At 46.1% G+C, this 23,599-nt stretch overlaps 1 protein-coding gene across 7 annotated transcripts in view; it reads right to left on the bottom strand.

Annotated features, from left to right (window-relative positions):
• gli2a (GLI family zinc finger 2a) overlaps positions 1-23,599 on the bottom strand; it is a 564,217-nt gene that overhangs the window by 247,039 nt on the left and 293,579 nt on the right. Inside the window, exons 1-2 of one of the 7 annotated variants that reach the window (XM_072470226.1) lie at positions 3,791-4,377; positions 3,168-3,387 (exon numbers count right to left, since the gene is read on the bottom strand). The exons of 5 other annotated variants lie outside the window; for them this stretch is intronic. The gene's annotated coding sequence lies outside the window, so the exon portion shown is untranslated. Of the gene's footprint in view, positions 1-3,167; positions 3,388-3,790; positions 4,378-23,599 lie in introns of those variants that run through there. One more of the 7 variants, XM_072470224.1, reaches the window with a different exon arrangement.

The following is a 23,599-nucleotide window of genomic DNA, read 5'->3' as shown; positions in this document are numbered from 1 at the left end:
AATCCCGGACCAGAAACCTGTCCAAGAGAAACCCCAGATCAGAGATCTGTTTAACAGGTGTCCCGGATCAGAGACCTGTCCAACAGAAATCCCGGACCAGAAACCAGTCCAACAGGAATCCCGGATCAGAAACCTGTCCAACAGAAATCCCGGATCGAAACCTGCACAACCGAAATCCCGGATAAGAAACGTGTCCCACAGAAACCCGGGATCAGACACCTGTCCAACAGGAATCTCAGATCAGAAACCTGTCTAACAGATATCCCGGATCAGAAACCTGTCCAACAGGAATCCCGGATCAGAAACCTGCCCAACAGAAATCCCAGATCAGAAACCGGTCCAACAGATATCCCGAATCAGAAACCTATCCAACAGAAACCCCGGACCAGAAACCAGTCCAACATAAACCCCGGATGAGAAACCTGTCCAAAGGACATCCCGAATCAGAGACCTGTCCAACAGAAATCTCGGACCAGAAACCACGGATCAGAGACCTGTCCAACAGAAATCCCGGACCAGAAACTCCGGATCAGAGACTTGTCCAACAGAAATCCCGGATCAGGAACCTGTCCAACAGAAATCCCGGACCAGAAACTTGAGCAACAGAAACCACGGATCAGAGACCTGTCCAACAGAAATCCCGAATCAAAGACCAGTCCAACAGAAATCCAGAATCAGAGACCTGTCCATCAGAAATCCCGGATCATAAACCTGTCCAACAGGAATCCCGGATCAGAAACCTGTCCAACAGAAATCCCGGACCAGAAACCTGTCCAACAGAAACCCCGGATCAGAGACCTGACCAACATAAATCCCGGATCAGAAATCCTGTCCAACAGAATTTCCGAATCAGAAACCTGTCCTACAGGAATCACGGATCAGTAATCTGCCCAACAGAAATCCCGGATCAGAAACTGGTCCAACTGAAATCCCGGATCAGAAACCTGTCCAACAGAAATCCTGGACCAGAAACCTGTCCAACAGAAATCCCGGATCGGAAATCCTGTCCAACAGAAATCCCGGACCAGAAACCTGTCCAAGAGAAACCCCAGATCAGAGACCTGTCCAACAGGAAACCCGGATCAGAGACCTGTCCAACAGAAATCCCAGACCAGAATCCTGTCCAACAGAAATCCCGGACCAGAATCCTGTCCAACAGAAATCCCAGACCAGAAACCTGTCCAACAGGAATCCCGGATCAGAAAGCTGTCCAACAGACATCCCGGATCAGAAACCTGCACAACCGAAATCCCGGATAAGAAATGTGTCCCACAGAAACCCCGGATCAGAAACCTGCCCAACAGAAATCCCAGATCAGAAACCGGTCCAACAGATATCCCGAATCAGAAACCTGTCCAACAGAAACCCCGGATGAGAGACCTGTCCAACAGACATCCCGAATCAGAGACCTGTCCAACAGAAATCCCGGACCAGAAACCCCGGGTCAGAGACCTGTCCAACAGAAATCCCGGACAAGAAACTCCGGATCAGAGACTTGTCCAACAGAAATCCCGGATCAGGAACCTGTCCAACAGAAATCCCGGACCAGAAACCTGAGCAACAGAAACCCCGGATCAGAGACCTGTCCAACAGAAATCCCGAATCAGAGACCTGTCCATCAGAAATCCCGGATCATAAACCTGTCCAACGGGAATCCCGGATCAGAAACCTGTCCAACAGAAATCCCGAATCAGAAACCTGTCCAACAGAAATCCCGGAAAAGAAACCTATCCCACAGAAACCCCGGTACAGAGACCAGTCCAGCAGGAATCCCAGATCAGAAACCTGTCTAACAGAAATCCCAAATCAGAGACCTGTCCAACAGGAATCCCAGATCAGAAACCTGTCTAACAGAAATCCCGAATCAGAGACCCGACCAACATGAATCCCAGATCACAAACCTGTCTAACAGAAATCCCAAATCAGAAACCTGGTCCAACCGAAATCCCGGGTAAGAAACCTGTCCCACAGAAACCCAGGATCAGAGACCTGTCCAACAGGAATCCCAGATCAGAAACATGTCTAACAGAAATCGCAAATCATAAACCTGTCCAACAGAAATCCCAGATCAGAAAGCTGTCCAACAGAAATCCCGAATCAGAAAACTGTCCAACAGAAATCCCGGTTCAGAAACCTGTCCAACAGGAATCCCGGACCAGACACTGGTCCAACAGAAATCCCGGATCAGAAAGCTATCCAACAGGAATCCCGGAACAGAAACCTGTCCAACAGAATTTCCGGACCAGAATCCTGTCCAACAGAAATCCCGGATCAGAAACCTGTCCAACAGAAATCCCGGATCAGAAACGTGTCCAACAGGAATCCCGGATCAGAAACCGGTGCAACAGAAATCCCGAATCAGAGACCTGTCCAACAGAAATCCCGGATCAGAAACCGGTCCGACAGAAATCCCGGACCAGAAACCTTTCCAACAGAAATCCAGGACCAGAAACCTTTCCAACAGAAATCCAGGACCATCCTGTCCAACAGAAACCCCGGATCAGAACTGTGTCCCAGATCAAGAAACTATCCAATAGAGGTCTGGGATCAGGGGAACTGTTCAGTATGCGTCCCGGATTAGGAAAGTGTCCAATAGGAATTCTGGGATCTGGAAATTGTCCAATGGAGGTCCAGGATCGTGGAAACTGTCCAACAGAGGCCTGGGATCAGCAAAACTGTCCAATCACGGTCTGGGATCAGCGAAACTGTCCAAAAGGTGATCTGGTATAAGAACCCTGCCCAACAGAGATCTGCGATCAGGGAAACTGCAATTAAGATCTGGAACCTGACGAACAGAGGTCTGGGATCAAGATCAGGAAACTGCCCAACTGGAGTCTGGGGCAGGACCATATCTCTCCTTTCTGTCCAATGCAAAGGGACCGAGTAAAAACAAATGATGGAAAGGAGGAAAGAATTAAGGGGTAGGAAGAGGGTGAGGTGAAAAGTAAGATCAGTGCGGTTACAAAACTTGCGCTTCCTCAGCCGCTTCAACAAATACCAATATAATCACCAAAAGTTAGAAACGGTGTGGGGGGGGGGGGGGGGGGTTAAGAAAGTACACATTTCTAATTTCCCACTTTCAACAGGCAGCGCCGACATAAAGCACACAGTGCAGCAGGACAGAAATAGCAGCAGACTGTTACATTTCAAAGAGAAGTCAAGTTTACCTTATCAGACAGTGAGAAATGTGCAGAGTTTCCCTGGCACACAGCAGAGCGGTCAGACTCAGGAAAAACAGCGAATTACTGCGGCGCGGAGCAGAAGCCTGCTGCCTACCAGCAGTGAGTGAGCTGCACATGAATGGTACAAGCGTGTTCTGCCATTGATCCATTTTGTTCTTGGGATTGTTCTACACTTTCCCTTATATGTTCCCTGTGGGCATTGGAGCTGGAGCAGAGATGTATCACAATGCAGGGGGATAGGAGAGGAGGGGAGTAAAAGTTAAGCATCGCACCACAGCCAAATTGCCAACAAAAAAACCACAAATTAGGTACACAGTGCCTTGATCATTACAGCTCCAAAAACTTTCAAAACACTCCCCTGGCCCCCAAAACAGCCAGATCTTTCCAGAACAGTCACAGAGGAAGGTTTTAATCCAGATTCCGTGCAAAAAAAACAATTCCTCCCTGTCGAAACAATCACTTTTTGGCAACCAGAAAGATTAGCAGGCGTCTGATTTTTTAAAAAAATCTTGAAAGATGGTAAACCATCTAAAACGTAGCACATCTGAAATGAAATATGACCTTAACACTTGATCAAAAATTGTCACAAGAATGAGTTCTGTACTCACTGGGATGTTTCTCGCCGAGTTTTTAAAACTAAGAAGGCAGTGGAGGAATTTCAGTGCCTAAAGTTCCTGCCTGAAACCTGCGCAAAGCCCTTGGAATGGTCGCCCAGCCTTGCAAATGCTGCCCAGAACAATGAGGCCATTTCAATCTGAAGCTTTTCTCTCTCTCTCCTCCTCCGAGTGATTAACATTCAGCCCCATGCCCCGAGTAAAAAGGCGACTTATTCTCCAGTTAAAGGTTTCGGAGGAGCAGAGGGTCAGGTGGCTAATCATTAAATCAAACTCCTGTCAACCCCCTCGACAATTACACCGGGCTGAAAGGGTAAGGCTTTATTGCACCGGTTTTATGCAGAATAAATAACTTTACAAAACATTTTGCCGGAATTATTATTTTTTTTAAAGAAGGAGGAGGGAGGGTCAACAATGCCCATCAATTACAAGAGGGACTTCATGCAAACTCCTCTGGCTGCATTGTGCTGGGCTCTGGCACGTTTTGAGGCTAAAGTTTAGTTTTCCAAATACTGTTTACCCAGCCCCTGTCCTTGCAGCAAAGGCCACAGCTATCTGGCAACTCAAGACAACGGGCAATCTGCTGCTCAGCTCGATCTCAGTCAGCCCAGTTCTCAACCCAACTCTCCCTCCCCTCCCCTAAACCGCTCATCATTTCAGCGGGCGGTTTAGATGCACACAATGCCCAAATTCTCAATAGGAGAACTCAAGCGTGAACAAAAAAAAAATCACTTGTTCTCTTTCCCCCATCCCCATGAAAAGAAGACCAAGGAACTCTTAAAATGGTCCCTGCAAAAAAATAAAATAAAAGCTCTGTTTCAGCTAACTGAACAAGGTGTTTTTTTTTTTTTAAATTGGATTTTTTAAATGTTAAAACTTCTTTGCCCATCTTGAAATAATGACTCCTTACTCCCCCCACCCACTCATTCATTTCCAAGAAGGACTGCCACTGGAGCATTTACCAATCTCTGCTAAGATGTAACTAAGATGTGAAAGCAGCCCTTTGGTCACAACCCTAAATGGATCTGAAAAAAAATGGCACATTAGTAGTTCCCTTCCATCACACTCTTTAAGTATTCGAGTTTTCAAGGAAGCCCTGCTCTCTTTTTCTTGGGACTAACTACATCATGCACAGGCCTCAATGAGTTGTAAGCTAATATTGTTAAAAGACCTAAACTGTGAATGCATGTACAAAGCCCATCAGCAAACTGCAATATTGATCTTTGCACAGTCTGAGAGAATGCCTTAGTGGACTCAACGAGTTTGGACAAATACTTGTATTGCTGTTGCCTCCCTCTTAAGAGTTTGTAGAGATGGCACTTCAGTGCTTCCCTGGAAGTGCACCTCGAGACCCCTGCAATCCATCAAAGAATGCAAATTGTAATGGAGACAAAAACAGGCAGACAGCGGCGTGTTAAATAACAGTGCAGCTCAGAGAGGAGTGCTTCCCCGAGAATGATTGCTAGGCACGCAGTTAAAATAAATCCCTGCTCACCATTCATGTCGATGACAAACCAAAGTGATAACTAAGAGTAGAACAAATATAAAGCGCGGCTAACTGACAAATTAAACCTCAGGAGTTTAAATGTTTACAAGACAAAAACAAACAATCAGAATTCTTCCCAGGGTAAATGCATAATTAAAAGTAATATTATACTTAAAAAAAAATCTTCTACTTTCTACATGAGAGGGAATTTTGTAGCATTTTGAAATCATTTCTAATTGTGCAATTGACTGGCCTTGTATCAGGGAGATTAAAACGAATGTTGCCTGTTTTCATTGGCATTCCTAACCCATCTTGCTCCTTTCTCTCTCTCTCTCTCTCTCTTCCCGCACAGCAGTTAAAGGATGTTTTGTATTTAAGAACTTTCGTTTAAATGACTTATACCAGGGCTGACTCCCGATTTACTGATCAGGAAGATTGCAAAACCAGATGTCCAAGACGTGAACTATTGCAAGTGTCACGCTTTATTCACTGACGAACATACAGTCGGTAGTTGAATAAAATAACAGAAAATGCAAAAGGAACTGCCAACACAATATTAAGGACATACACCCCTTACCTACACCTGCTCCTGAAATATGACGGTGAGTGGCTTTTTTGAGTGTCTAATTGGGGTACCTCTATGCTGCTAGTTTGTATTTCCACATGCCACTCTATAAATCAACTTCGAATGGCTTTAGGAACATGCAGACAGACCCATTTCTCATTTGTTTCATTAACCCTTCAGCTGCCAGTGGCTTAATCTCGAGATGAACGATTTCACCAAGAATTTTATTCTGATATGGTAAAGAGCAGGAAAGCCAAAACAATTTCCTTTTCACTTATCCTCAGGATAAGGAGGATTTAATATATCCCCTTGCACAGGGTCCAGCCAATCTGATAGTCCAGAAGGTTAACATGTCTGCTGTGGTTACTTAGTATTTGCGGTTTCTATTTTTTTCTCTACTACATTCAGGGACAGTGTTTTTACATTTTTGTTGCAACATACACTGACACAAAGGTCCTGATTTGTTACTTACTGTCCCAGGAATCTCAATATTCTTTCTTTATTAATCACACCAGACACTATATATTTTCCACTTTCAGACTTTTGAAAATATTTGTGCAGAAGTGAGTGAATCAGGCTAAATAAGGGAAAAAGAAAGGTGATACAATGTACTTATGTAATAATAATATTTCTTAGTGTCACAAGCAGGCTTACATCAACACTGCGATGAAGTTACTGTGAAAAGCCCCTAGTTGCCACACTCCGGCGCCTGTTCAGGTACATTGAGGGAGAATTCAGAATGTCCAATTCATCTAACAGCACGTCTTTCAGGACTTGTGGGAGGAAACCGGAGCACCTGGAGGAAATCCATGCAGACGTCGGGAGAATGTTCAAACTCCGCACAGACAGTGAAGCAAGCCAGGAATCGAACCCGGGTCCCTGGCGCTGTGAAGCAACAGTGCTCGCTACTGTGTCGCTATTCCCTATGTTCTTTTTCATGTATGGAATGATCTGTCTGAACTGTACGCAGACCAATACTTTTCACTGTACCTCGGTACACGTGGCAATAAACAATTCCAATCCAACATTTATACGGCACATTTCGTGATTTCAGGACAGGCTAAAGCACTTGACTGCCACTAAAATGCTTTATTCAGGTGTAGTCACCATGACGATGTAGAGAATTGCAGCAGTCAATTTATGCAAAGCAAAGGCCCACAAACCCCAATGATATTATGACAGGATAATCTGCTATCATTCAGGGATAAATATTATCCAGGACCATGCAAATTAAAGTTAAGAACTAAATCAATTAAAATAGGTGACAGAGTCGGTTGGAAAAAGTAACGTTTTTTTATTTAGGCTAAGTTCTATTTGGACAAATAGGCTGGATTGAGTCGTACTCGCCACCAGCCAAAATCACAGAGAGGAGGGTAACTGCAGTACTGTCCAACAATAATAGCAGCAAACTCACAATCCCTAACATAACATTTCACAAATAAGGTCAGTGAGCACGCTGAGACACAATTGGAGCAGTTTGAATTACACCGGCTACAACACAATAGAAAAAAACTCTTTTACAACATTAGCAAAAACTCCAGACGTAGGGGGGAAAGCAAATTACTGCCATTTTATTCATACCACTCCCAGAAGATTGCTTGCCTCCAATTTCTAAGTGTTATTATGACACGTGGAAGACAATCAACAATGTTAAGAAAGTTAAGTGTGTGTGCTGCTGTTGTTATGAACTTTGTGCGCATTTTACAACTTGGTGTCCAAAATGAACAGTGTTTTCTGATTTTTCTTCCCACTGTGGTGGGGTGGAGGACTTTTTGCATTTGTTCAACTGAGTTTGCTCTCATTACATTGACAATTCCGCAAATTGGATAATGCTTGTTAAACAATATCGATTGTGTTGGTAATACTGACAACTAATTTAAGGTTATCAGTGGGGCTCGCAGAATGACTCAATTAGCTTGCTCGAAGTTACATATATTCACATCCAGCCCCAACCTTTGTATACAGGAGGAGCATGTCCATGCATTGCGCATTTTTCAACCAAACAGAAGCTTGGAGTCAGCCATTTCCTGGTTCATTCCCCATGGCAATGCATTGACTAATCAGAGTCAACCTGTCTGGTTTGAATTTGAACAAAAGCTTGACAGCTAACTGTTCCCTGGTGCCTTCTCCATGGCAATACTTCTACCAATCAGAGTTCACTTGCCAACCAATCAGCACTCCTTATATAGTATAAATTGTTCCTTTTACAACAGGTATTCTTGATAACTGTCCTGATGGGTGCAAGGCGAAAGGCTTTGACAGCATGTCTTTTTTTTCGGCAATTAATTGAGAATTATTTCAAAATGGTTGCACACCAGGGCATGGGCGCAGTCTTTTTGTGGAATTGAGTCTGGTTGTTCCCCCTCGCCCAAACACTTACCACCATAACCTCCTTCCCCCCAACTCCCCACTGCTGCCCCAACTCCAAAAATAGCACAACCCCTTTAAAGGCAAGCTTTATAGTGGCATCTCTTGCAAGCTTATTCACTCTGCTCAGATGGTAAAGGAATCAGAGGAAGAACAGTAAATTTAAGGTGGCAATGTTGAAGATAGATCAAAAGTGATTGGACTTTCTCTATATTGTACAGTATCAATGTTTTTAACTAGCGATCATTTTAATGAAAGAACCAGGGGCACGTTGGTGTGTGCGTGTGTGTGTGTGTGCCAAATGAGGAGAGAGAATGCAATAGAGGGAAAAAAAGAGGAAAAGTTAGCAGGAAAGAATGGTTGGACAAGGAAGAGGTGAAGTGAATGATAAGGAGTCAGAGAAGGGCAGGGAGAAAGTAAAAACAAAATAGGAGGAAAGAGAGAGTAAAATAAAAGAATAATAAAAACCTTTGGATGTGTGTGCAATTTTTAAGTTGCTTTCCAAGTGAGACATAGGTAGAAGAGTCGCAGTTCAAAAATCAAGAAGTAATTCAGTTTAACACAGTTGGGCAGCAGCTAGGCTGAAGATTGAATGAAGATGGGAAAAGTGACGAAAAAACATTCAATCTGACGTCGCTGGGGCCTGAATTATGAGGTTGAGGTGCAGAACTAAACGCTTCAATGAGGAATTCAGGAAGTCAAAGATCTCCACTCATTGGAAAAGCACAGAATGGCAACTCAATATCTCGCACAATAATTTACATGGTGTGCATGACAACTCCAAACCCGATTACATTCACCACTTTTTTCTACATGTATTATACTCTCCTAGGGCAGAGGAGCCAATATTCATGGACATAATTAACACTTTGGCCATCAAGTCAGTAGGCCAGGTTGTCACGTACCTTCCTATTTATAACAAGTGATTATATGCAAAACGCTTATATATCTTAGGATATTTAAAAATAGCAAGCACACATGCTGTGCAGATGTTCTGAAACATTGCTGCATGTCTCTGTCCAGGTTTTCATCTCATTCCTTCCATTCTCTTGCTTAGTGTGGCTTTCCTACCATGACACACAAATGGGCACTGTGCCTAGTAATCATTTCTTCCATCAACCAAGTCAAACAAGGGCAGTTACTGACAAAATCCAATTCTATAACGACACTCTGCTCTTTAAAGCTCAAAGTCCAGAATTACATTTTGAACACGTCACTCCTCGAAGCATCAGATTGAAGGGGTATTTATTTTGTAGTGACCTCTGCAACAAGTTCTCCGCCAAGTCACACAGCATCTGAAACTAAATTGCTGTTCCTTTATCGTCATTGGGCCAAAATCTGGAACAACACTGTGGGCGCACACGGACTGCAGCGGTTCAAGAAAGTGGCTCACCACCACATTCTCAAAGGCAATGAGGGCTGGGCAATAAATGTTGGCCTTTCCAGCGATAGCCACATCCCACCAACAAATAAAAACAACACTCTGACCTCCCAAGGAGACCCACAAGCTGCTCTATTCTGGAATCTAGTCAGGGTTAAGAGGGTCCGGACTTAACATAGAGAGAAGCTGTGATTCTTCTCCTTAGGAAAGAGAAGGTTAACAAAGAACAAAGAACAATGTAAAGTACAGCACAGGAACAGGCCCTTCAGCCCTCCAAGCCTGCACCGACCATGCTGCCTGTCTACAATAAAATCTTCTGCACTTCTGGGGTTCGTATCCCTCAATTCCTTCCTATTCATGTTTTTGTCAAGATGCCCCTTCAACGTCGCTATCGTCCCTGCTTCCACCACCTCCTCCGGCAGCGGGTTCCAGGCACCCACTACTCTCCGTGTAAAAAGACTTGCCTCTAAACCTTGCCCCTCGCACCTTAAACCTATGCCCCCTAATAATTGACCCCTCTAACCTGGGAAAAATTCTCTGACTATCCACTTTGCCTATGCCCCTCATAATTTTGTAGACCTCTATCAGGTCGCCCCTCAACCTCCTTCGTTCCAGTGAGAACAAACCAAGTTTATTCAACCTCTCCTCATAGCTAATGCCCTCCATACCAGGCAACATCTTGATAAATCTCTTCTGCACCCTCTCTAAAGCCTCCCTATCCTTCTGATAGTGTGGCGACCAGAATTGAACACTATACTCCAACTGCAACATGATTTGCCAATTTTTATACTCAATGTCCCGGCCAATGAAGGCAAGCGTGCCGTATGCCTTCTTGACTACCTTCTACACCTGTGTTGCCCCTTTCAGTGACCTGTGGACCTGTACACCTAGATCTCTCTGACTGTCAATACTCTTGAGGGTTCTACCATTCACTGTATATTCCCTACCTATTTTAGACCTTCCAAAATGCATTAGCTCACATTTGTCCGGATTAAACTCCATCTGCCATCTCTCCGCCCAAGTCTCCAAACAATCTAAATCCTGCTGTATCCTCTGACAGTCCTCATCTATATCTGGAATCCACCAACCTTTGTGTCGTCCGCAAACTTACTAATCAGACCAGTTACATTGTCCTCCAAATAATTTATATATACTACAAACAGCAAAGGTCCCAGCACTGAACCCTGCGGAACACCACTAGTCACAGTCCTCCAATCAGAAAAGCATCCTTCCATTGCTACTCTCTGCCTTCTATGACCTAGCCAGTTCTGTATCCATCTTGCCAGCTCACCTCTGACGCCCAACACCTTGTCTTTTTGGATCTCAATGTGACCCAGGCTATCCACACACCTTTCTCCAGACTCAACATCCACCAATTCCTTCTCTTTGGTGGATACTGATGCAAAGTATTCATTTAGTATCTCGCCCATTTCCTCTGGCTACACACATAGATTTCCTCCCCTGTCCTTCAGTGGGCCAACCCTAACCCTGGGAAAGATTAAGGGAAGATTTAATAGAGATGTTCAGAATTGTGAAGCATTTTGATAGAATAAATAAGGAGAAATTCTTTCCACTGGCAGTAGGGTTCGGACCTGTGGACATAGATTGAAGTATTAGCAGAAGAGCCTTGGGTTAACACAATGAACACAAAGGATTTAGTAGATGCTATGAAGGGAATTGGATCAATACTTATGTTTTTTTGTTTCCCTTCTCACACCTAGTGGTGCACAAGGCAGACTTCCACTGGTTGCCATAGCGAATTGTATCCGTAACAGGTCACTAGTCTGTGGCCAGTTGCTTATAGCTTGCGGGGTCAAGCATGGCTGATCAGTGGTCTCTCCTGCTCTTACCGGCAGCATTTGCATCTTGGACGCATTTTGCACATTGATTCTCAACCTATTGGCTTTGTTATGAATGTACCTTCCTTGGCCCTCCACGTCCTGGGTGGGACTTGAACACAGAACCTCTGGCTCAGGAGCAGGGACACTACCCACTGCACCACAAAACCTCTGGAAAACATTTGAAAGGGAGAAAATGGCAGGTCTATTGAGAAAGAGTGGGGCAGTGAGATCATTTGCATGGCCTCCTCAAAGAGCTGACACAGGTCTGATTGATTGAATGACCTCCCTCGATATTGCATCTATCTGTTAATCCAGTATACAATTCAAGAACTAGGAGTGCAATTCTGGTCCTGTTACAAAGCATAGGACACTTTACTTAGATTCTAGAGTAAATACTCCCTTGGATTTGGCAAAGTCTCATTAAGGGGCGGCGCATGGTGGCACAGTGGTTAGCACTGCTGCCTCACAACACCAGGAACCAGGGTTCAATTTTGCCCTCGGGTGACTGTGTGGAGTTTGCAATTTCTCCCTGTGTCTGCGTGGGTTTCCTCCGGGTGCTCCGGTCTCCTCCCACAGTCCAAAGATGTGCAGGTTAGGTGGATTGGCCATGCTAAATTGTCCTGTTGTGTCCAAAGATTAGATGGGGTTACTGGGATTAAGTAGGGGTATTCTTTCAAAGGCCCGTGTAAAACCGATGGGCCGAATGGCCTCCTTCTGCACTGTTAGTTCTATGATTCTATGATTTGGGCAGCACGGTAGCCTTGTGGATAGCACAATTGCTTCACAGCTCCAGGGTCCCAGGTTCGATTCCGGCTTGGGTCACTGTCTGTGCGGAGTCTGCACGTCCTCCCCGTGTGTGCGTGGGTTTCCTCCGGGTGCTCCGGTTTCCTCCCACAGTCCAAAGATGTGCAGGTTAGGTGGATTGGCCATGATAAATTGCCCTTAGTGTCCAAAATTGCCGTTAGTGTTGGGTGGGGTTACTGGGTTATGGGGATAGGGTGGAGGTGTTGACTTTGGGTAGGGTGCTCTTTCCAAGAGCCGGTGCAGACTCGATGGGCCGAATGGCCTCCTTCTGCACTGTAAATTCTATGATTCTATGATGAAGAACCCTGAATTTCCTTGGAAGTTCTGCAGCCTCAAATGGGTGAAATCCCTCACGGGCACAAACAGTCTTCCACCATGCCTCTGGCAAAGTTACAACAGCTCCACCGGCGGAAATTCCAATGAAACTCAGGGGCATTGGACAGGTTTTCTGGCCCTTTTCTGATCTTCCGGTCCCCTGAAGTCGACACCCCCGGCGGGCGAGCCATGCAAAACGGCGTAGACATTCAGCGGGACCGGAATATCCCGCTGGCTGCCAACCGGCACGCTGCATCCGCCGCAGGGAAACCCGCCGGGAGAGGCCGGAAAACCGCCGGCTGTGCAGGTTTCTGCTTCTTGCACTTACGCAAAAAACAATGAGGTTAAGGGTAGAAGAGACTGAACCGGGGTGGCCTCTTTTAGACCAAGAATATAATTATTCAATTTTAGTAGAGAATAATCCAATATCTTTCTTGCATAAACTTTTGACTGAGCCCTCAAATCAATGTTAATCTGTCAGAGCGTTTTGTTTTTTTAAGTGGGGTTTGATCTTTAAGAGTTATGCTAATATTAACTACAAAACGGAAAGTTCATGCATACAGATGGATTTTCTGTCTCTAGTGGCTTCTTGGATACCGCAGCGTAGAGCATTTACGACACAGTTTAAAGATAGCTGCTGGCACTACAAAGGTAGATTAATCACTGCAACTGGAATCATTCTCATTCTTCAAGTCCTCTACATACCATGGGTATTCCCTAAATAACTACAACCCACTGGTAAAGCTGTCCTTCAGGTGGCTGTCTCTTTAATAATGGATGCCATCATCCCATTATATCACTTCCATCCCCACACACCTTTGCACATCATCGTCTCTCACAATCGATCATTCCGCAGTTCTGTTTTCTTTTTGATCCACATGTTGTGCCCGTCTGGGGGATCGGGCAGTCAGGACTCCACCATTGCGCAGACAATGACTCATTGACAGTGAAGACCTTTGTCCAGCCGATGTGGGAGATGCTACAGTGAGCACGGTCTTTTTGTTGGTGACCGAATTAAACCCCTTTTGGTATCGGTGGCTGGGCAGAGATGAACATTCATTTTGCTACCTTATCCTTTTCGGCCACTCGTCGGTGGGGCATACAACCTATCTGAGAACCTTCCATACTTTGGGAACTGTTTGAATGGCTCATTTCCAAGCGACAATATTTTTAGCTTGTCCCTGGGATTGCAGGTTTTTACTTGACAGACTGATAGAGGTCAGCTAAAGCAGCTGCAAATGGAGAAGGTGCCAGCTGCATGGATTTCTGGTAGTTTCGAATGCCTTCCCTTCGCTAATTCTGCTTACGGGGATCCATCGCCTCGTTAGGGCAGGAATTATGGAAAATGCATGTGCAAACATAAAATGCAAGAACGAGTGAGGTCACCCGGCCAAAGTAAAGCAAACTAAGGCGTTTTACTAAGCCGACTGAGGTCTGATTGTAAAGACTATTAAGGGTGAATACAAGTTCACTTATCCACCAAGGTGCATATATGCTGTAACTGTGCTGGTGTTACTCTGCAACTTAAACAAATGAGCTTGTGAAGCATAAGGGATTACACTTAAAAAAGGAAACAGATTTTTGTACCAGTTATAGATCATAAAATATGCTTTGTCGAACACAAAAGAACTACTGCCCCAGTGTCCTAAATATCCAAGAACTGCTCATTAGCTCACAGATATCTGTGGGATCATAGAATCTACAGTGCAGAAGGAGCCATTCGGCCATCGAGTCTGCACCGGCCCTTGGAAAGAGAAACCCTACTTAAGCCCATAGCTCCACCCTATTCCCATAACCCCACCTAACCTTTTTGGACACTGAGGGCAATTTATCATGGCCAATCCACCTAATCTGCACCTCTTTGGACTGTGAGAGGAAACCGGAGCACCCGGAGGAAACCCATGCATACATGGGGAGAACGTGCAGACTCCGCACAGACAGTGACCCAGCCGGGTATCGAACCTGTGACCCTGGAGCTGTGAAGCAACTGTGCTACCCACTGTGCTACCGTGCTGCCCCTCTTGCTATATACAAACTGGTTGCCTATGTAACAACAGCAATCACCACAACTTATATTTAGATAGCACCTTTCGTGTAAGGAACTTCACAGGATATTAAAAAAAACAGCATGACTGTGAGCCACCTGGGGAAATATTAGGTCAGATGACTAAAAGTTTGGTTAAAGAAGTGGGCTTCAAGGAGAGTTACAGAGGCAGAGTGGGGCAAGGAAGTTGAGATTTATGTAACTGAAGGCACAGTCACCAAAGTGGAGGAATTAAAAGAGGCCAGAATTGGAGGAGCACAGATACCTCGTAAGGTTGTGGTGTTGGAGGAAATTTAGGGAGGCGGAAGGCCAAGGCGGGATTTTAAAAACAGGAGAAGGTTGTGAAATGTCTTGGGATGTTTCATTACGCTGAAGATGCTGTTTTTTTATATATATATATATATAACTGTGGTTGCCCTGGCTGGCCCAGTACCACATTTGTACATGTAACCCTTGGGCAATGAGAGGAACTGGCCCACCCCAACTGACAGTTAACGGATCAGTTTATAAAACCCTAGACTTAGGCCTTGAAAATGCTGAACGCATTTGGAAAAAGGTTATTCTTAAATGTGACTCGTCTGCTCCTCTCTCCGGATGATGTCAGGAGTTCCAGAGATAATGAAAAACCACAAGGATACTCAAGCCATGACATCACCAGTAAAGCGCGCTGCCCCAAGTATAGGGAAGGTCATAAAACTGAAAGTTTAAATTGAAAACTCTAATGTTTAAAATTCATAATCGAATAAGGGATCTAGTGTTCATCAGTGTTGTTCATTCAGTTTGAATGCTGACTCTCTATCCGCCCCTAATGAATGGCCACTTGAGCTAATGTATTGGTTAATACCTCAGCAAATTCAGACAGTTATGTTAAAGTAGTATCTCACAAAAACATTTCAAGGCCATGGCATTAACTGGAGGTTAATAAGAAGTGCGATCAGGGCCAGGGTGGGATGGGGTACAGCCAGTGCCAAACGCCAGGGCCCAGGCTAGACCTTCAGGCAGATTCATGTCTTTTTGTTTTGAAAAGCCCGCCAGGAAACCAAAGCTGCCCGAAGGACAACAGGAGCACAGAAACTGTCAGGAGCGTGCTCTTGCTCGAAAAATAGTCAGTGAAACTCCTTCCATTCTAGAACCATTGAATGTTGTGTGTGTGTGTGTGTGAGGGGTGGGGGGGGGGGGGGGGGGTTGAGAGGTAGAGGGGAAGGCTGGACGGGAGTTACAGGGAGGGAAGTTGGAGTGTAGGCTTTGGGCATTGGGGGCAGTTTAGAGGAGGGGATCAAGGGAGCATGGGGGAGGGGTTTGAAAGGAGGCTTCAGTGTGAGTTGGGGGAAGGTTAGAGGGGGGTTGTAGGGGAAATAGTGGGTTGGTAAAAGGGGGGTGTTGGAGCGAGGATAAGGGAAGGTTGATAAGAGGTTTCGTTATGTTGGGAAGGTTAAAGGGGGGTTGGACGGAGTATTGGGGAGATGGAAGGAAAATTTCAGTGTAGGCCAGGGGGAAGATTAAAGAGGGGTTGGAGGGGGCATTGGGGGGGAGGTTTTAGTGTGGGTTATGGGAAGGAAAAACGAGGGTGGGGGGGGGGGGCTTTGGGGGGTGGATGGAGGGGAGGTTGGGGGGAGGTTCAGGAAAGGTTAGCTATAAAGTTGAATTACTTTGTAAATCTGGTGATTTTCTTGCAGCCACTTTCCTAACATCATTGGATTGCTTGGTAATTATTTATCTTTTGTGACGATTGGAGGATTTTAGGAAAATTGGATTATAAATATATTGGACAATTCAAGAGTTAAAATCCTGGGGTTACAATGTGTTTGACTGCAATGGTCATGGTTTTTTAAAAATGAATTCTGTTTTCCAGGGCCTGGGTGGTTTTAACAGCCAGGTGGTGAAATTGACAAAGGAATGTGTTTTTCAGTCTGGGCTAATGCACAATGGTTGACTGGGAAGTGCCTGGGGAGTTAATGTGCTTCAGGAAAGTTAATTTGTGTTTTTTCGGCTTGGGGAGATGATATGGGTGTTGGGTGGAGCTAAGAGAGGTTTATTTTTGGAGAAACGCTTTTGGAAGTGAAGTCTGATCTGGCAACCTTTGCTTATTAAGACCAGAAGTAAAGGCAGTTTCTTTCCCAGTAGGAAAAAAAAGGAATAATATTTTAAAAGCAGAGGCTCAAGGGAGCATGGGGGAGGGGTTTGAGAGGAGCTTCAGTGTGCATTGGGGGAAGGTTGGAGGAGAGGTTGGGGTAAGGTTAGAGGGGGTTGCAGGGGAAATAGTGGGTTGGAGCGGGATAAGGGGAGGTAAAGACAAGGAAGAGGCTGAAACCTAGCTGAAGCAGCTATTTGAAGATATTCAGCCAGAGTCTGAAGGGTTTCTAACAAGAACCAGAATATGTTCTGCAAAGCAAGTATTACTATATGCTCTGCTGATTTTTTTTTAAGCTGTATTAAGAGCTGTATGTTTCTTTTCTTGTTGTTTAATGGGGAATTAAGTAGTAGTGCTAAGGGGTAATTGTCAGCTGTTCTTTTTGGGTGTGAAGTTAAAAGGTGTACATTGTATTCATAATAAAGTTTTGTTTTAGAAATACGAGTGCCCTATTTCTACATGTAATCACTCCTGGAGCAAAGGATTTTTTACGCACAGTCTTACAAATAAACTAAAATATTGGGGCTGGTCTGGGATCGTAATACCTTCGAGACTCAGCATTGGGCCTCCAGTTTCACCACTGCTCCAGTCACTCTGCATGCAGATCTAATGAAAGAAGGGCAGAACCTGAGGGAGGGCTGGTTCACATGACGTACGTTTTCAGCGAACAGTGCCTCTGTTCATCTTGTAATTCTTTATTTTATCTTGGTGCACATTTAATTTTTGTCTTGGGCTATATGTCTTGCGCTATGTCCCTGGACGGTCCTGATTGGCGATTTGCAAGAAGGAGCTGAGGTAAATTGAGGCTGGGGCTAAGTTGTGTTGTGTGGTACATCTGCAACGGACATTTAGAACTGGGGTTGTTCACGTATTTTCTTTGTTTTCTTTTCTTTATCAGGCTGGGTATAAATAATCCGTGATTGGTTTCTGAATGGATGTAACACCATAAATATACTGTTAAAACAAGAAAGGCAAAACTTTCATATATCCAGCACCTTCACACTGTCCCAAATTGCCTTACAGCCAATTAAGTACTTTTGAGTTGTAGTCATGAGCAAAATGTCGCAATGTTATCAAATGGCAGAGTGGGTTCGACGGACTTCTCCTGACCATAATACGCATGTTCATATGTCATTCTGGGATGGATAAGATGGACTGGGCTAGATGGTCTTTGTCACGCATAATTATCCTGCGATGAGAGGGTAGAATCATGGCTGGAGTTCTGGGCCTGAATATTTCGGATGCCGGGGTTTCCTTTCCCACCATCTGAAGAGACCTCACCGACTCGAGCGGCCATGTCTCACTCGAATGAGCATTGAGTGGCTGCAGGAGCCTCACCAGGAAGGACATACTGCCTTTTAGAGAACTGCCAGTAAAATCTGATTGACCAAATCCCTGCAGAGACAGGAGCTGCAGTGGACAGGCGAGGGCTGCTTCAACAGGCGGAGCCTAAGTCGATAAGCGAGGTACATTTTCGGGGTCACGGGCGGGGTTCTGGGGTTAGGTCAGGGTGAGGAGGGAGGTCAAGTGACCACCGGACTTGGGGGCGGGGGCGGGGGCGGGGGCAGGGGGGGGGGGGTGCCCATAATCAGAAGGCGACTTCTGCTGTGTGTGTGTGTGTGCATGCGCGTGTGCTGTGTGCCAATGTGGGTGTGAAGCTGTATGTGCGTGCATGGGCATTAGCTGTGTGTGTGGGTGTGAGGCTTTGGGTGTGAGATTGTGTGTGCATGTGTGTGGGTGTGAGGATGTGAGGCTGTGTGCATGAGGCCGTATGTGAGGGTGTGGGTGTGTGAGGGTGTGTCTGAGGGTGTGTGGGTGTGAGCATGTGTGTACATGTGTGAGGATGTGTGGGTGAGGCGTTGTGTATGTGTGTGTAATTGAGTGTATGTGTGTGAGCGTGAGTTTGAGCATGTATGAGTGAGCATGTGTGTGTGTGAGCATTTGTGTGATCGTGTATATTTTTGTGTGTGAGGATGCGTGTGATTGAGTGTATGTGGAGAGCATGTGTGGGTGCAAGGGTATGTGTGTGTGAGCATGTGTGTGCGAGTGTGTGGGTGTTTGCGACCACATTTGAAGGTGTGCGAGCCTCTGTGTGTGGACGTGAATGTGTGTGAGCATTTGTATGATCACGTGTGTGTGTAAGTGTGTGTGAGTGTGCATGTGTGCAAGTGTGTCAGAATACATGTGTGAGCAAATATGTATGCATGCATGTGCAAGTGTGTGTGTGTATGTTTGCATATGCGAGCAGTGTGTGTGTGAGTGCGTGTGTGCATGGGTGAGTTTGTGGTACCTGTTGAGAGGTATAAGATTCTTGAGTGTGCAGGTTACACCACACACACAATTCATAGAATTTACAGTGCAGAAGGAGGCCATTCGGCCCATCGAGTCTGCACTGCCCTTGGAAAGAGCACCCTACTTAAGCCCCACCTCCACCTAACCCCATAACCAAGAAACACCACCTAAACTATCCTGTTAGTTTGTTTGGCTTCCTTATTTTACAGGTGGGTTATGGGAGTACATGTTGCTAGAGGGCCCTCACCATTAAAATATTTTCAGAGAACAAGCATCCATCGACTGCAGCAGTTCTTCGACAAGCAGAGATTCATCTTTTCACAACTTAAGGATGGCGATCTCAAGAAGGCCAGAGACAATGCTTTAAGGTGCCTCTGAAGATCTTTTGAAAAGGGAATAAATTGACATGCGTGCCTGGGTGGAACTCGCTGAAAATCATGCCGTGTGGCAGGGCCTCATCCAACAAGCTGCACCAGAGTTGTGAACTGACCGCGCAAACGCTACTGCGGGGAAGCGACGAAAGAAGAAAGAGTGAGAGAGAGCACAGAACTCTGGCTCGAGAACCCGCCTTTTCTCAGAGCCACTCTTGTCCTCTCTGTCCAAAGACCTGTGGCTCCAGGATTGGCCTGTCGAGCCACTGCGGTCACACACAAATCATGAAGCCAGACGGACCATATCGTCGGCTGGAGGGACTGACAGCAGTGACAGCCAGGACAGGAGCCATGTCTCTACAGAACCGATTTTGTTTTGGCCAACCTCCAGCCTATTTTCCATCAATACTTCTGCCTTTTTCAAAGCAAATATAAAGTGCTAGTTTTACCGTATATTATATAACTTCCCCCCCCCCGCCCCCCGCCGTCCCTCCCTTGGAAAGTCCTCTCGTTTCCAACAGATTTCGTCCTGAGGTAGACACGTGGTCTAAATTGGGTGCTCATTTGGTGCTTCAGTCACGAATGTTAAAACATTACACACAGCTCTGAGTGCTTATCCTATCACTCATCACCAGCCTTGTATTTCTTTGCACCGCCTGTTAACATCACTGTGTATTTTTAATCAATCTTCGCACTGAGCGAATGCTGTTTGTAACGGGGCATAACGACATTCGCGAGGGTATCAGCGAGATCTTCCGGTGGAACACGTGGAATGAAAAACCTAATTTGTTCCTTTTGTTACTATGTAAAACGTGACAAATTGTTACATGCTCTGTTCATTTCCTCGCTGCCAGCAGCTGCTACTCATGGGAGAAAATACTGCAACAACAAAATAAACCCAAATATTTCATAAAAACATATGTCACAGTGATGGACAACTGGAGAGGGGGGATATTAAATAGATTTAATGCCGCTAAGCTCTCGTGTGAACGAAAGAGGGCCTTGTAAGCAAGTGACATTCAGTGGCTCTCACAGCTGTATAATGACTGTTCTGCGGAAAAAGTTTTTTTCCCATCTCTCGAGGTGCTCATACCCTCGAGGTACAGCGTCAGACTCTTTTACATTAACCAAAAAGTTATTTTCTCCGCAGTGGTATAATTTCCACGTACAGCTGGGACCCAGAACTGAAAATCTATGCTCGCGAGATGACAAGAAAGTGAAGTTTAGATCAAAGGTCGTTCCTTCTCCCCTTCTCTCCCCCACCCTCCCCCAAGTCCCTGCACCTGATGGGGTGAGACGTCTGACAGTGAGGGGTGACGGTGCACTTTTCGAAGTTGAGACCAAAAACCTGCATAAGTGCAACCAGCAACAAAGCTCTTTGACACACCGGGCGGGATTCTCTAATCCCGCGGCAGAGTGTCCACGCCGTCGTAAACGCCATCGCATTTTACGACGGCTTGAACGGGCCGACCTGACGACTAGTTCTGGCCTGCAAAACTGGCCAGCACGGCACTGGAGCAGTTCACGGCGCTCCAGCTGCTGATCCCGGCGCGAACAGGACGCCGCGGGATCCGCGCATGCGCAGTGGCGGCAGCGCCAATGCGCAGTGGCGGCAGCGCCAACGCACGCAAGCTCAGTGGCTTCCTTCATCGCGCCGGCCCCGACGCAACATGGCACAGGACTACAGGGGCTGGCGCAGAAGAAACGAGGCCCCCAGCCAGAGAGGCCGGCCCGCCGATTGATGGGCCACGATCGCGGGCCAGGCCACATCGGAGGCCCCCCCACCCCAGGGTTGGACCCCCCCCCCCTCCCCCACAGGCCGTCCCCCGACCCTTCTACGCCAAAGTCCCACCGGCTGAGAGCAGGTGTGGACGGCGCCGGCGCGACTCGCCATTTTTACGATAGCCGCTCGGCCTATCTCGGGTCGAGGATCGGCGGGCCGGCCGCATAGAGCGGCCCCCGACCGGCGCTGCGTCAACCATGCCGGCGGAGAATCGCGTGCTGATGTCGGGGCGGCATGGTGCGAATCGCGCCAGTCGCGGGGATTCTCCGGCCCGGCATAGGGCTGAGGGAATTCCGCCCACCATGTTGGCCGGAAAACACTTGGAAAGTGCTTGGCTTGACTTTTGACATTTTCATTTCAAATGCGAACAATCTGTCCATACGTATCAAGGCTGAAGGATTAGTCTCCCAATCGTTGTCCCAAAAATAAAACACACCTGTGAGAGAGATTAATACTAGCACAGTGGTTAGCACAGTTGCTTCACAGCGCCAGGATCCCAGGTTCGATTCCCGGCTTGGGTCACTGTCTGTGCGGAGTCTGCACATCCTCCCCGTGTCTGCGCGGGTTTCCTCCGGGTGCTCCAGTCAGTTTCCTCCCACAGTCCAAAAATGTGCAGGTTTGGTGGATTGGCCGAGCTAAATTGCCCTTCGTGTCCAAAAATGTTGGGTGGGGTTACTGGGTTACGGGGCTAGGGTGGAGGTGTGGGGCTTAGGAGGGGTGCTCTTTCCAAGGGCCTGTGCGGACTCAATGGGCCGAATGGCCTCCTTCTGCACTATAAAATCTATGTTCTGCAGCTCAGTTATTCACCAGATAATTGGGGACACTCTCATTCCCGATTCTCTGAGCCATTCTTGCAAAATAACTATGATTCTCTGCAATTGGTTCCACAGATTATTTGCTTTCAATATTGCATCAAACGAAGGCTTATGAATTGCTAACCAGTTTCTGTTTTCAATAAAACATGATGGCATATTTTATGCTAAAACTCCAAAGCTAACAGAGTTTACATGAGGCAACTCCACTTCTGGTTCAAATTAGGCTGTCGTCTGATGGTAATAAAACAATAGTTGGATGGGAAATATTTGAAGTTGAGACAAATCTCTGTGTTCCCCATCAAAATCATGACATCATTTAATTCCTTTCCGTTAATTCCACTGACAATTTTTATTGTTCTGCTGTACACTGGGATAATATTTCATTAGACCCTGTGCAATATACTGTTGAGTGTTTAACTGACTGCTAACAATCTGTACATACTTATCAAGCGGGAACACTGAAAAAAGAATGGATTTAGAACATGTTGCACAGCAAAGACTGATTTATTCATAAACAAATGCATGCTACTTTATGCCTGTTATCGTGGGGAACAGCTTAATACGGTGAAACTGCTTAGTGCAACTCGGGCTGAAAGCAATTTGTGATTTTGTGAACCCACATCCTTCCTCCGCAACCCCGCCCTACTCCCTCCATCCCATCGCAATCATCTCCAGCCTTCCCTGATGTTGCAAAGTTATGTTCAGGCTATCGTTTCACAGGTGCCAGCTACTCTCCAGACCAAAGCACTTTCAGCTGATCATCATCTGAAAGTTCAGGCACATATGATTTCAACAAGCCACCTACCCACAGGCTGCACTGTGGCTGAATATCCACACCTACACTCGCTTTCGGACAGGGGTTACCAAATGGCAATCAGCCTCTAATTTTCCTCGCTTTAATCCTGGAAGGGACGGGTCTCTGCGACAGACATCATAGCAGAGTGTTTGCCCCCATGACTCCAAAGTAAATGTGATGACTCTTAATGTTAAAACCAAAATCCTGTGAACTCTAACTTCCACTCTGCTGAAAACAGCACTGACGGTGACTTCCATTGCTCATCATCAGCTTTCCCTCGCCACTAAGGGGGGGCACGGTGGTGCAGGGTTAGCACTGCAGCCTCATGGCACTGAGGACCAGGGTTCGATCCCAGCCCTGGGTCACTGTCTGTGTGGAGTTTGCACATTCTCCCCGTGTCTGCATGGGTTTCACCCCCACAACCCAAACATATGCAGGGTAAGTGGATTGGCCACGCTAAGTTGCCCATTAATTAGAAAAAAAAGTATTAGGCGCTCTAAATTTATTTTAAAAAAGCTTTCCCTCTCCACTTGACAGACAAACATGCGTGTTATGTCTTTTGATTTCTTGAATAACCTTGGCCATCTCGCCTTGGCCTCAGCTGTACTCCTGATCAATCTGCGAAACTGATCCAATTAGAAAGCCTTTTCCTCACTTCAATTGCACAATAGCTGTGTACTCAACACTGGGCTCTTGTGGCTCTTTCTGACCTATCCGTGAACACCCTGGAACACCGTAGGTGGGTGAACTGCAGTGGATAGGCGGTAGCCTGGTGGTATTGTCACTGGACTAGCAATCCAGGTGACCAGACT

Source organism: Scyliorhinus torazame, chromosome 2 (assembly GCF_047496885.1).
Source record: "Scyliorhinus torazame isolate Kashiwa2021f chromosome 2, sScyTor2.1, whole genome shotgun sequence".
Classification (NCBI taxonomy): Eukaryota; Metazoa; Chordata; class Chondrichthyes; order Carcharhiniformes; family Scyliorhinidae; genus Scyliorhinus; species Scyliorhinus torazame.
Note: the sequence above shows the minus strand (reverse complement) of the source record. Positions and strands in the feature narration are given on the sequence as shown.